General features: G+C 47.0%; 1 long non-coding RNA gene across 1 annotated transcript; it reads left to right on the top strand.

The window, feature by feature from the left end:
• The first annotated feature begins 3346 nt into the window (after positions 1-3346).
• LOC112644064 (uncharacterized) lies at positions 3347-11476 on the top strand. The gene is made up of 3 exons (XR_004812182.2): positions 3347-5874; positions 8747-9316; positions 10357-11476. It is a non-coding gene; the product is annotated as an uncharacterized LOC112644064 (long non-coding RNA).
• Positions 11477-12471: the final 995 nt, after the last annotated feature.

Here is a 12471-nt window from a genome sequence, read left to right as displayed (position 1 = left end):
CCCCTGTGCCCGTCGTCAGCAGCTCGGCTTTACGTCACCCACAATCCCCTGTGCCTCCCACAAGCCCCTGTATCTCCCGTCATCCCCTGTGCCCGTCATTAGCAGACGGAGTCTTCTAAGTAGTCGCTGCGGCCGCGTGGGTGCCGCTGCCCTGCTGAGCGGAGCCTTGGCCTGCGCCCCGCGGCTGAGCGCTTGTGCCTGCGCCCGGCCCCCGGCGTCGCGGCTGCCTTCCCGTGGAGGGCTGGGCGCCCCGGCCGCAGCGGCCGCCCTGACCGCGTCCCGCCTCCGCCGTTCCCTGGGGGCTCGTGCGGGCTTCTGCAGACGCGCAGCCGGGCCGCAGCCGGAAGGCCCCGCGTCGTCAGCTCCCGCGGGGGCGCCTTGGGGCCTCGCGCCTCCCCGCGCACGTCGGCGGCCGTCAGCCCATCGAGGTGCGCCACACGCTCCTGGACTGAATTCGTGTCGTGACCGGCAGAGTCCCTTGGCTTGACGTTTGCACCGCAGGAAGTGACCGGAGGCAGGGGAGGGGTGACGGGGGCTGCGTGCCGTCCTCGCAGGAGTCGGGGTGTGACAGGAAGACCACAGATGGAGGAACTGGCACCTGCTGGGTGAATTCCGGCATCCGTGGCCCTGGGTGCAAACCCCGTGCAGACTCCGCTCGCCTCCGGAAAGAAGGTGCAACGGAAATCAGCTGCAGCCAGGATAGAGGGCAAATCCGTCGGCTTAATTTTTATTATGATTTTATATATATATATATTTAGAGGTCCTACTTATTCATTCATGAGACACAGAAACACAGGCAGAGGGAGAAGCAGGCTCCTTGCTGGGAGCCCGACTCGAGACTCGATCCCCGGACTCCAGGATCACGCCCTGAGCCAAAGGCAGAAGCTCAACCGCTGAGCACCCAGGGGGTCCCAATTACCTTAATTAAAAAAAAAAAATGTTTTGGGAGGTGCTGGCGGACAGACTTCAGGGGAGACCCAGGGTTGGAGGTCAAAGGTCCCAAAGGCCTCCTTGTGGAAGCAAGGGGGGCAGCCCTGGGGGTGGGAGCAGGGAGAGAAGGGGAGTGAGTCCCCATGCACAGTGTGTATGTGTCAGTGCATGGGGTGCGGGTGGGGTCTGGGAGAAACACTCGGACGAGCACAAAGGCCTCCATGCGTTCAATGAACACACCATTTTCGGGTCAACTTCTCAGCCTTGGTTGGTTAAGCATCTGACTCTTGATTTCCGCTCAGGTCCTGATCTCAGGGTGGTGAAGTCCAGCCCCAGGTCAGGCTCCGCAGTCGGCACGGAGCCTCTTAGGATCCTCTCTCTCCCTCTGCCTCTGCCCCCGCCCCCCCTTCCCTCTCAGAACAAACCAACCTTCTCAACCTGACCCTGGATGGAGAGAGAGACAGAGGGAATGTTATTACAGTGATCAAAGGGCCCTGAATTTCCTGCCAAGTTTCAACTTCAAGGAAACCATGCAAGAATATATATTTGCTTTGTGACCTGGCCTTGACTTTCAAGAAAATTATAGCAGAGATTCAGCACCTGGAGTGCATTTGAGATTGTCCAAAGTATGTGGTTAAGATCCTGCCCATAAGTTTACGATGTGTGTGAGTGTGTGTTGTAGGGCAGGGGAGTTCCTCCACCACCAAGCAATTCTCAGACACCAGGTGGGTGTCCTATAATTCAATTCTAACACTGCCTGCCCCGAGACAGAGTTAGAGCCCGTAGGTTCAGGAACCTGTAACTCTCCCCTCTCCCTACCACATTGGCTGTTCACTTCATGCTGGAGACCCCCCCAAGCACGTGGGCCCCTCTGCCTGGAAATGCTCTTTTGCCTGGCATCCTCATGGTTCATTGTTTAACCTACTGCTCTCTGCTCAGATCCCACCTCAGATATCACACTATTTTAACCTGATTCCTTCCCCCAACGTCACTACCCTCTACTCTACCTTTCTTTAATTATTTTGTTTATTTGCTTGCCTCCTGGATGTAAACTCCATGAGGCAAAGCCGTTCAGGGCAGGTTGGTTGGTTGGTTTTTGCTGTTGCTGCCTTGACCTTGTATCTAGAATAGTGCTGAGAACACTGTGGCCTTCAACAAATATTTCTTCTATGAACGAATGAATGAATGAGGTCTCAGTGGAGATTCTTGTTTGAGGTTTGAGGAAGATTTACTAACAGAGTATTGCTCATTTTCAGGAAGAGGAGGGAAGCCAGGTTTAAAGATTTAAAGAAAGTTTCTGTGTCTAGACCTTTCTCATTAGAAGTCCCAGAGGAGTGGCCAATCTTTGAGAAACCTATCATGGAAATAAAACATTTTGACAGTGGATAGAGAGCAACTAGATTTCTTTTGCCAGCTAAACAATAAGGAAGGAACGTCTGGGTGGCTCTGTCAGTAGAGCATGTGATTCTTGGTCTTGGGGTTGTGAGTTCAAGCCCCATAGTTGGTGTAGACATTACTTAAAAAATCTTTTTTAAAAAAACGAAAGCACAATGAAGGAAGAAAAAACAAATACAAGGCATGAATCTTGACTGGATTATAGTTTTTAAAAAAGAAAGAATAAAAGAAAAGCTCTAAGAAAATTTTTAGAGATGATTGGGAAATTTGAAAATGAGCTGCTATTAAGGAATTACTGTTCATTTAGCCCCCCCCCCACACACACACACACCTCCCATGGCAGTCAGGCTCCTGCCCCCCATGCTTATTGGTGTTCTGAGCCTGGTCCCACCATGAGAACAGGACCTTTAGTGGGAGAAGGCGGCCTGCGTGTGACTATTGGGATGAAACCAGTACCAGCTGTCAGCCTTCTTCGCTTTCACTGAGGCGCGGGATTGTGACAGTAGTTTGAAGTGACTGATTCTCTTGGTAGCAAATCTGAGGCTGTGACAATTCAGCATCCTTCCAGTTCCGCTGAGCTTGGCCCTGCCTCACGTGCGGTAAATTCGACTCCTTTGGTCTCTTCCTGTCCTCGTCCAATGCATGCAGTTAGTCCACACAGCTCCTGCCCTCCATCATTGCTCTCTATCCATCTTTGTTTCTCTCTACTCATTAATAAAAATTAATTCGTCTCCTGTTTCACCTAAGGTTTCAGAGCAAATGGCAAGCAACTATAAACTTTGCTACCCAGAGAGGAAATGAAAGCCTCAGAAATAAAGCATCTGGAACAAAGGCAAAAATCCAAATCCAAAGGCAAAGAATCTCAGACCCAGGATTCCCAGTTCCCAAACTTCTGCCTCCTTCCTGGCAAAATTCAGCACTCTTCACTGAAACAGAAGACTTTTTTTTTTTTTTTTTTTCCATTTCAAGAAGACTGCTGCTCTTGGCAGAAGGAGGAGAAAACAAGAGTCACTCGCAGGAGGCGGGGTCAGCTTCCAGCTGCAACCTGTGGAACCTCACCTGATTGTGATCTTGACTGTTCCCAAAGCCCAGTTTTGTAGCCTGTATCTGAGTACAAACACTAGGGATGCAGATGTTCCAAGCTGAACTCCAACCTCTCAGGATTCAAACCTATCTTGTCTTAAAAGAACGCATCCTCTCTTATTTAAAAAAAAAAAATTTTTTTTTTAAAAGATTGTATTTATTTATTCATGAGACACAGAGAGAGGCAGAGACACAGGCAGAGGGAGGAGCAGGCTCCCTGTGGGGAGCCCGATGTGGAACTCAGATCCCAGGACCCCAGATCACGCCCTGAGCCAAAGGCAGATGCTCAACCACTGAGCCACTCAGACTTCCCAAAAAAATCAATTTTAAAGGCAGGGGTTGTGTGATTTGCTGGAAGAAGTTTGTTAAAGATTATAGATAGGACACAATTTGTCCTTTCTTTGAAATCCAGAATCCTTGCAAATATCATGTCTGGGAATTTAAAAGGAATCATCTAAAAGTTGAACATGTGTCTTCATTGTGGTTTTCCAAGCAAAGGGAAAACTATCTCGGCAAAAATGCAACTTGGATAGACCAGAGATGAAAATGACCCAGATGTTTATGCGAAGCCCAGGACTAAGGGATTTGTCCTGCCCTTTGAAAGAATGTCTACACCGGAGGCTCTGGGGAATCCATTTCACTTTAAAAGAGAAAAACCAACAGTGATTCCAAAAAGAAATACAATTGTAACCAGGAAAACCATTTGACAACTACAAAGCAAGTTAACCACAGGCAGTGCCAGTAACATAAGCTTTAAAAAATGATGATGCCTCCACATCCATGGAAAAAAGCCGGAGCACGCAGGGCCCTGGCGATTTCCATAGAGCTCAGAATATTCCCCTTTTGGGATGAATATTTGGGCTTTTACCATAGGAATGTACTGGCCTTTGGAAGGTCACAGCCAATCCCTCAGCCCTCTTGGGTAAGATTCTGGTCTTTTCTAGGGGTGAATTTGCAGGGTGACCCCAGGTGGTCTGAGGCAACCAGGGGAGGGGCCTCCTACAGGCACTTAGGGAACTGTAGCAGGACCAAATAGCAGGCACCATTTTGTATGTATGTATTATTTTTTTTTTGTATGTATCTATTTGAGAGGGGAAGGGAGGGAGGCAGAGGAGAGAGAGCATGCAGGAGCGGGGTGGAGGGGAAGAGAAGAGGGGCAGAGGGAGAAGCAGATTTCCTACTGAGCAGGGACCCACCCCCACTCCCCATGTGGGGCTCCATCCCAGGACCCTGGGATCATGACCTGAGCCAAAGGCAGATGCTTAGTCGACTGAGCCACCCAGGGCCCCCTGGGCTCATATCTTGAGATCAGTTTTTAGATGGAAAAACACATACACACACACACACAAGAAGAAACAGCATACTTTTGCTTCCCGCTTGCACCTGAAAAGAGCTAGGATAACTAAAAGTAGGAGTGGGGAAAAATGATAACATCTACTAGGTAAGGCCGCCCAATGCCTCAGATCCCCATAAGCTTAGACCAGGATAACCAGAACTCATGTTACATCGCAGTTATTGCTAAGGAGAGTGACAAATAGCTTCCTTTCTAAGAAAGCAAAATGAGCAGGTGGCCTGAGGAAGAAAAGAAGTGGTCAGAGTCATTAAAAATAATAGCAGTTATGTGAAGACATGTTGAATCAGCAGATTGTACACCTGAAGCTAATACAACACTGTTAATCACACTGGAATTTTTAAAAACCACGAATTTTAAAAATAAAAATAATAGCAGCTAACAGACCACACTGAGAACCGACGGCAGCCCGCAGGGGTTGTCGACCTTCCTGCACCTGTATGCATGTCTCCCTACCAGTCCTTAAACTCTGCAGTCTTGCTCACCACTGCATGCCGAGAGCTCAGCAGATGAGGAGGAGCTTAATAAAGAATTGTTGGCATGAACAAATAGATCGTAACTACGTCAGAAATGATCAGTTCAAGAAGAGAGCGAGACCGGCTTCCAAGTATTGGTCAAGAGCTCTAAGTAGAATGAGTCCAGGATATATTTAATTTAATAGAACTAATAGTCTCCTGTGACCAAGTGACTTCTCTGAGTCTAGAAACCTGAGGAGTGACAGTGTCATAAACTGCAGTCTTTGTGTAAGGAAAGAGGTCCAGGTTTCCGGGGGTGTGGGGAGGACGAGTTCAGCAGGCGCCACGGCCTCCCTTCCCCGCCGGCCTCCCCTTCTACTGGGCCTCCGGCCTCACCCGGCAGAGGGGGTGCTGGCCTTCCCAGCCTGGCCAAAGGTGACGATGACTTAGCGGGCTAAGGTCGTGCCCTCCCTGCCTCCAAATCAATAATTTAATGTGACTTATCAGAGGGAGAAAGAACTGTTTACTTTAAAACCCTGGATCCCATAAAGGGAGAGGGGAAGGCCTAACCCCCACAGAAGCTCAGGGCTCGCGGCCGCCCAGCACAGCCTGCAGAGACCGGAGGGCCCGGGCCCAGAGGAGCCCAGCGTGGACGGGCAGGTAAGCACCCCCTCCCCGAGCACCGACCACCTCCCCGACCCTGCGAAGCGGGGGGGGGGCGCCCTGCGCCCAGGTGTTTCCAAAAAGCCCACATGGCACCAGAGCCACGTGAAGCGTTGACCACAACCTATTTGGATCTGTCTGCCTTGATTCCTCTGTTTCTTCAGAAGGCCGGAGAACACGGGAGTCCTTCCAGATGGTTCCTCTCATCCAAGCGGAGGAAAGGACAGCTAGGGAGGAGTTGAGGCCCAGAGGCGGCCCGGACTTTATTCTGTATCCTTGGAGTGGCGGTACATGGAGCCACTTCCTGTCTCAGGATGGTCTGACTTAACACCAAAGCCTTCCAACAAGATCCCAACAGCAGGATAATTGGAATGGCGGGGGAGGGGGAGCAGGAATTGCCTTCCCCTTCCCCGTACTTTGGGGCCAGCACAGCCCCAAGGCTCCCTGTGTCCGGCTCTGATAACTCCTGAAAAGCCAGCCTCTGGGTTGTTCCTCTGTCCGAAGCATTGTTCCCTTGACGACACTCAAAACAGACACTTGCCCAGGAATTAAACCGGTTCCTAGGAATCCTCCGGCCTCAACAATTCTCTTTGAAAAGAGTCTTTTGAGACCCTGGCCTGCCTGAGACTTTTCCCAAAGATCCTCCCCTTCCCCCTTCCCCCTGGTTGGCGATAAGCGTGGCTAATAAATGCAGGCATAAGGAGCTTTCCAGATTTTCCTTGTAGATGGATTTCAATGAAAAAAAAAGAAAAGAAAAGAAAAAGAAATGTGCCTTTGCTCCCTGTTGACAAGAACATTCTAGTTTGAAATTTCCATGTACTTTCAAAATGACAAGTCTCAGGCATAGGCTACTGACTTCCTTTGCCTTCATCGAGACTCTAACAGCCTAAAAGAATCAAATTGATGCCTCTAACACATCTGTTTGAAATGACAGTAAATGTGGATCTGGAATTAAGGAAAAGCATCTCCATTTATCTTTTGCTTTTTAAGAACTCTTTTTTTCCCCCTTTTCTTGGTGCTGATGGGTTAGGTTTGTAGCAAGGTGACGCTTCACAGACCCTGGTAGCACTTCAGTCCTCACGGTTGGCCCTAGAACATTCTTAGCCCCTGGGAAATAAAATCTGAAAGCACAGACAAGCTGCTCATGTCCAGATCTGACATGAGAAAGAATAGGGAGTCCTGTCCTGGTACTTTGGAATCAACTTGCAAGGAGCTGTGAGGCACACAGAATACTCACAGGCTGATGAATTTGCTAGAAGGTTAGACTTGCAAAGGCGTCCTCCTCCCTGATGAACTCTCCCTCCCCATTTATGGAAAGAAACCCATGGCATAAACAAAGGAGCAAAACCAAGCTGACCTGTTCTTCATACCCACAGGCTCAGTGGGAAAACTGCATTCTGAATTGACCACAGCAACTAGAAATGTCTAGAGGTTCAGTCCAGGTGAGGGAAGGGAGATGCGGACATTGCTCAGAAATTGAGTTTTATTAGACAGACGTTTAGGAATGCGTAGTGCTTGACCTCTCTCAGGAAGTAAAGCAGAGGATCTTCACAGAGGATCCTTAGAAAAGGGGAGGTCTTTTCTAAGCTGTGGAAACGGTGCTGGCATCCGTGCACATTAATCTGGATAACATCCAGCGTCTTTGCCTGATGCATTACTCTTTCCACAGGAAGTAACAGGTGTCATTATTTCCCAACCAGCTTATAAACACTCTGTTCTTTATTAATAGGTACTATTTAAATGCGCTTGTCAAATTGGAAAAAGAACAAAAGACTTTTTTTTTTATGCTGCAGAATGAGAAATGACCATGAAATTCAAAAAATATATCCCAGTAGATCCTGGCATTAACCACTTGTAATTTTTTCACTAGTGGCGCGTTATTGGATGGCATTTGAAAAAACTGAAAACATTCTACTTGCTCGTTTAAACTGCTTTGCCAATTGACAGTTTAGCCTCTCCTGCAGAAACAAAGATGCAGTGAAAGATGAGGGCCGTTATAACTACATTTAAAAATCGCTCATAGAAATAAATAAATAAAAATTGTTCACAAGTCTGAGAACATAATAGGCACTCAATAAATATGTGTTTATTGATGGGTGCATTGCATAAAATTGTTGTTCTGCATACTAAAGTATTTCACTAATAATTTGCTGGGAAATTAGCCTGAGGCTCATCTCTCTGCACAGCACTCACTTTGCAAGCCTGTCGACAAAACAGTGGAAGCTCTAACCTCCCTATTTCAAAGAATGATTTGCAAGAAGGAATTTTTATTACGAGATCCACTGTTTAAAAAATTGTTTAAATTCTAATTATTTTTCTCATTACAAAAGTACGACATTAATTGCAGAGATTGATAAATGCTGAGAAGCAAAGGGAGGAAAAAACAAACAATGATTCTACGACTCAAAGATAACAAGGTTAACATCTGATGCTTTTGCCCTGGGCGTATATGTACTTGTCACGGGAAAGAGCTCATACTTGTCTGCTGTTCTGTAAACTGCTTCTTCATTCAGTAACACACCCTGAGTCTCTTCCCAAGTCAACAGCCATTTTTCTACAATGTCACCTTAAGTGACTAGTTTATGTTATAAATATATTATTACCCTTTTCCTATCATTTGGATTGTTTGCCTTTTTTGCTATTATAAACAGTGCCTCCGTGGACAACCTTATAGGTAAATCTGTATAGAAATCGGTAGAAAAGAAAATCTTTTCTACAAATCCAAGGGCTTTTCTCTTGAGATAAATTCCTTGGACAAGAGAGATAGAGGTTTTGATAAGTGGAGGGGTTTCGTAAGCTTTACCTGAAACCCATTAACTTTCTCCTCTCTTCTCTGTTTACTCTTCCTTCCCTTTTCTTTCATTTGCAGATTATTAAGACACCTCAAGCATACAGAGCCCACCTGGAGAAGTGCCATGAAGTCCTGAGAGGTGAAATGGGCCCAAGCCCTCGCCCGTGGACAGCTCTCCAAGCATGTCCTCCCGGGACCTTTCTAACCAGTGAATTGTTCACCACCCAGTGACTCTTTCCAACTGAGGCCAAGAGATTTCTGGAGCCTCTTGTCATGGTCAGCAACATCCCAAAAGTGACCAGGAAGTGGGGGTTTCTGTTCTAAGTTGCTCAAAGACAAAGCAGATGAGCCCGGCTCTGGGGACGAATCACAAGAGTATGTCCACCATGGCTGTGCCCAGAGTGCCAAGGGTTGGCGTGACTGGGGCCAGCTGGAATTCTAGAGTTTGTATTTGGTATGAGTCACGCCAAAACTGCCCAGGTGAAGAGCTCCCCCCAGAAGAGAGCAGGTGTACCAGTGGGCCAAATGGCACGCTCCTGCTACCTTGCAAATGACCACACCCTGTCAGGGCAAGTGAGAGTCACAGACTGGAACCAAAGGAAGTCAGTCACTTCCTAGGAGAATAAGGAAGTCAACACCATCAAGAAGGTAAGGGAGAAAAGAGGCAGGGTTCAACATCCCATCCCCTGGAAACCAAGAGACTTTTGTAGTGTGCCAATAACTACACATTCTGAGTCAAAGAGGGTGATTTCATGGTCTGCATATGAATAAGAGCTGTTTTTACTGAAAAAAAAATGTAGAATGGTGTATGTTTAGTTGTCAAGAATGAGCCAATTCTATGGGCAAAGCAAGGCTCTGGTCAAAGGTTAACATCTCAGTTATCCTGGGGAAAAATAAATGGGCCCCCAAGCTTCGCCTTTTCTAGCATTTAGGGGAAAATAAAGGATTAGGTCAAATGATTTATTTCCTCCCACTCTCCATGGTGGGAAAGAGTTCATATATCAGTCTTTAACAGCAAAGCCAGGAAAACAGAAGGGATTTATTCATAGGAGGCTCCCTTTTGCTGGAAAATGAATATTATAAACAAAAAATTTAATCACTCCCCTTTCTCCCTTTCTCTTCTTTTCTTACCTCCCCTCATGTCTCACCCTCTACTTTGGTGGAAATGACCAAGGCAAGTAAGAGTTAAAATCTGAGCACCATCGGTTACCTTGGTATCCAATAGATGTTTCTGAGAGTAAATCACAGCACATCCAAATGCTATATCCCCAGGCAAAATCATTCTAATTTCCTTAGATTGCAGAATTTACTATATTTACTGACAACAGATTGGGTTGGAGGGAAGGGTGGAAGGTGAGGAGGGCCCGTTAATCTGGTCATATTCCTACAGTTGATAATACGGCCTTTCACTCAGTCTTTGTTTCCTAAAATCAATTCCCTCTAGGGATGCTTTCTCTCTTAACCCTCTTAGAAAATTGTTGCAAACAGAGTTTCCATTTCCATTAGGGAGTTTCCGTCCCGTCCCATTGGTGGGAGGCCTTCGTGGGATGGTAACGGAACACCAGGCAACGGGTCCCTCTGTTACCTTCAACTGTTCCAGACACAGAAGCCTGGTGGTTTTATCTCTTTCCATGGCTCGAGATGCTCCCCTCAACCCCTGACTCATGATCCCTCTTTTTTCTGCTCAGGTCACTTTATGGAGCTGGCAAGTTTCCCTGATGGTGATCAGTGCCAATGGTGGAGTGCAGAGGTGGAGTTAGCACCTTCTCGGCTACAGATTTTCCTTAGCAGAGCTGTGGAGTGTGACAATGGTGTTTGTGTCCAAACTATCAAACGCCATTATCACACTAAATAGCTACTGTTAGGCAATCCTTCTGCTCAATAAATGCCTTGGCATCCGCGTGGTATGGGCAGGGAGGTTCCTCTTACAACAGTGTTCTCGGTCCTGTTGTTATTACTGAATAAATCCAGGCCCGTTGGTGCTCGTAAGCAGCATGTCATCCGAACTTTGCCTCTCGGATGTTCTCTGTTGTTAAACACGTTAGCTGGTGATGAATTTTGTTTTCCTGAGTCAATAAAAAATATGGCCGTGTCCCCCAGAGCACCCAGCACAAGGCCAGGCACGTGGGAACTGTTCAACCCAGGCTTGTTGAGTTGAAATGAATAGTTAGGGAAGTGTTAGATCTGGAAAATAAAAAGCGGGTTGAACCTCAGTTGTACAAACCATAGACTTATAGGAACAAAATTAAAGTATGCGGGGCCTCACTTTCCACTGGAAGAAAACAACTGTCTGATAAACCTACACCTGGCTTAACTGACCTTTCAGAAATTCTGGAACATGTTTGATTTCTACTGATTTTAACCAATTACAGGGCTGATCACTGAATTTGTACGCCAAGCCCTTTTCCTTATGTTTCAATGAATTGCCATCAGGAAATTTTACATGAACTACGTGTGAGTTGTCATAGCAAATCTGAACATTTTAAACCTGAGCAAGCTTCCAGGACAATTGGACCAGCTGGGGTGTTCTCAATTGAAATACTTTTTTTTCTCTGAGAGGCATTTAAAGTGAGGAGTAGGTTCTGTTTGTTCTGGGCTAAAGCTTCTTTCCCTCGACGTGGCTACATGAACTAGTAGATGTTTAATCAGATTGAAAGGTTTGAAGCAGCCATCAGAAATAAGTCCATTCAATCATTCAGCCATTCATTTATCAAACAAATCTGTATTGAGAGGTTTCCATGTGTCCGGCTCTGCTCCAGGCCCTGGGGATACTTTCAAATTAAATACGTCTGACATCACTTTCAGAAACAGGCATTCCCTGGCTCACTTTCTGTCTGGGACCATTCTGATTGCTCCAGTTCTATTTATTAGGGATCTAAACAAGCAGAACTTTGCAAAATAACTCTAAGTCCCCTGCTGAAAAGCACCACATGAGCGCAGTCCACACATCTATGATACACTGTAAAGGCTCCAAGGTGCTGAGAAGCTTCTGTCCATTCCTTACTGCTCTGCATCTCCCTCTGTCTTCTACTTCTTTCCTCCTGGCATTGTTTGCTGTCAAGAAGAGAACCAGCCCCCTTGAAATAAGTAAAATGCTGACATCCTTCTGCGTGTGACTGAAGGAGAAGTGATCAAGGGCTCTGTGTTGTACAAGTGTCCCCCACGCACACTCTTTTGTCTGATCCATGCAACACAGGGCAAAGATGACAGGTTGGGGGTTCCTTCCAGAGATGACAAGCTGAGACTGAGAATGATCCTGGGATTTTCTAGAAATGCAACCACAGCCCCCATGGGTCTCTGAAATCTGCAGCTCTGTCCTTCACCTGTGGCCGTCCTTGCTTATCATGCTTCACAGCTGTGGCTAAGTAGAATTTGGCTCCCTGCCTGTTTGTCAAGGGACTCTGAGGGAGAGCCCCTAGACTGAAAAAGATAACTCAGATGACAACCTTTCCCTGTGAGCGTTTCTAATGCAGAGAAAGTCAAACACTGCGAAACAACCATAATCACGAAGTGGAAGGGAAGGGACGTCTAAATGACTGTGTTGGGGTTTGGAAGGGGATGGCCAAGCTCTCCAGACGAGGAGTGACCAGCCAACTGATGTGGCACTCGCTGGCTCAGAGCCTCAGGCTGCAGAGTGTTCCCAGGCTCAGGGCAACCCAGAAATGGCCTCAGGCATTCCTTTTCCTCATTGCCATTAGCCCTGAGATTTTGTTTAGACAGAATCCAACAGGAAGCAAAAGGAAGGACACTCTATATCCTTTCTAATAGGTTGGCTCACGAAATGGCTTATTATGGTTCCTGCC

Source organism: Canis lupus, chromosome 1 (assembly GCF_003254725.2).
Source record: "Canis lupus dingo isolate Sandy chromosome 1, ASM325472v2, whole genome shotgun sequence".
Lineage (NCBI taxonomy): Eukaryota > Metazoa > Chordata > Mammalia > Carnivora > Canidae > Canis > Canis lupus.
Note: the sequence above shows the minus strand (reverse complement) of the source record. Positions and strands in the feature narration are given on the sequence as shown.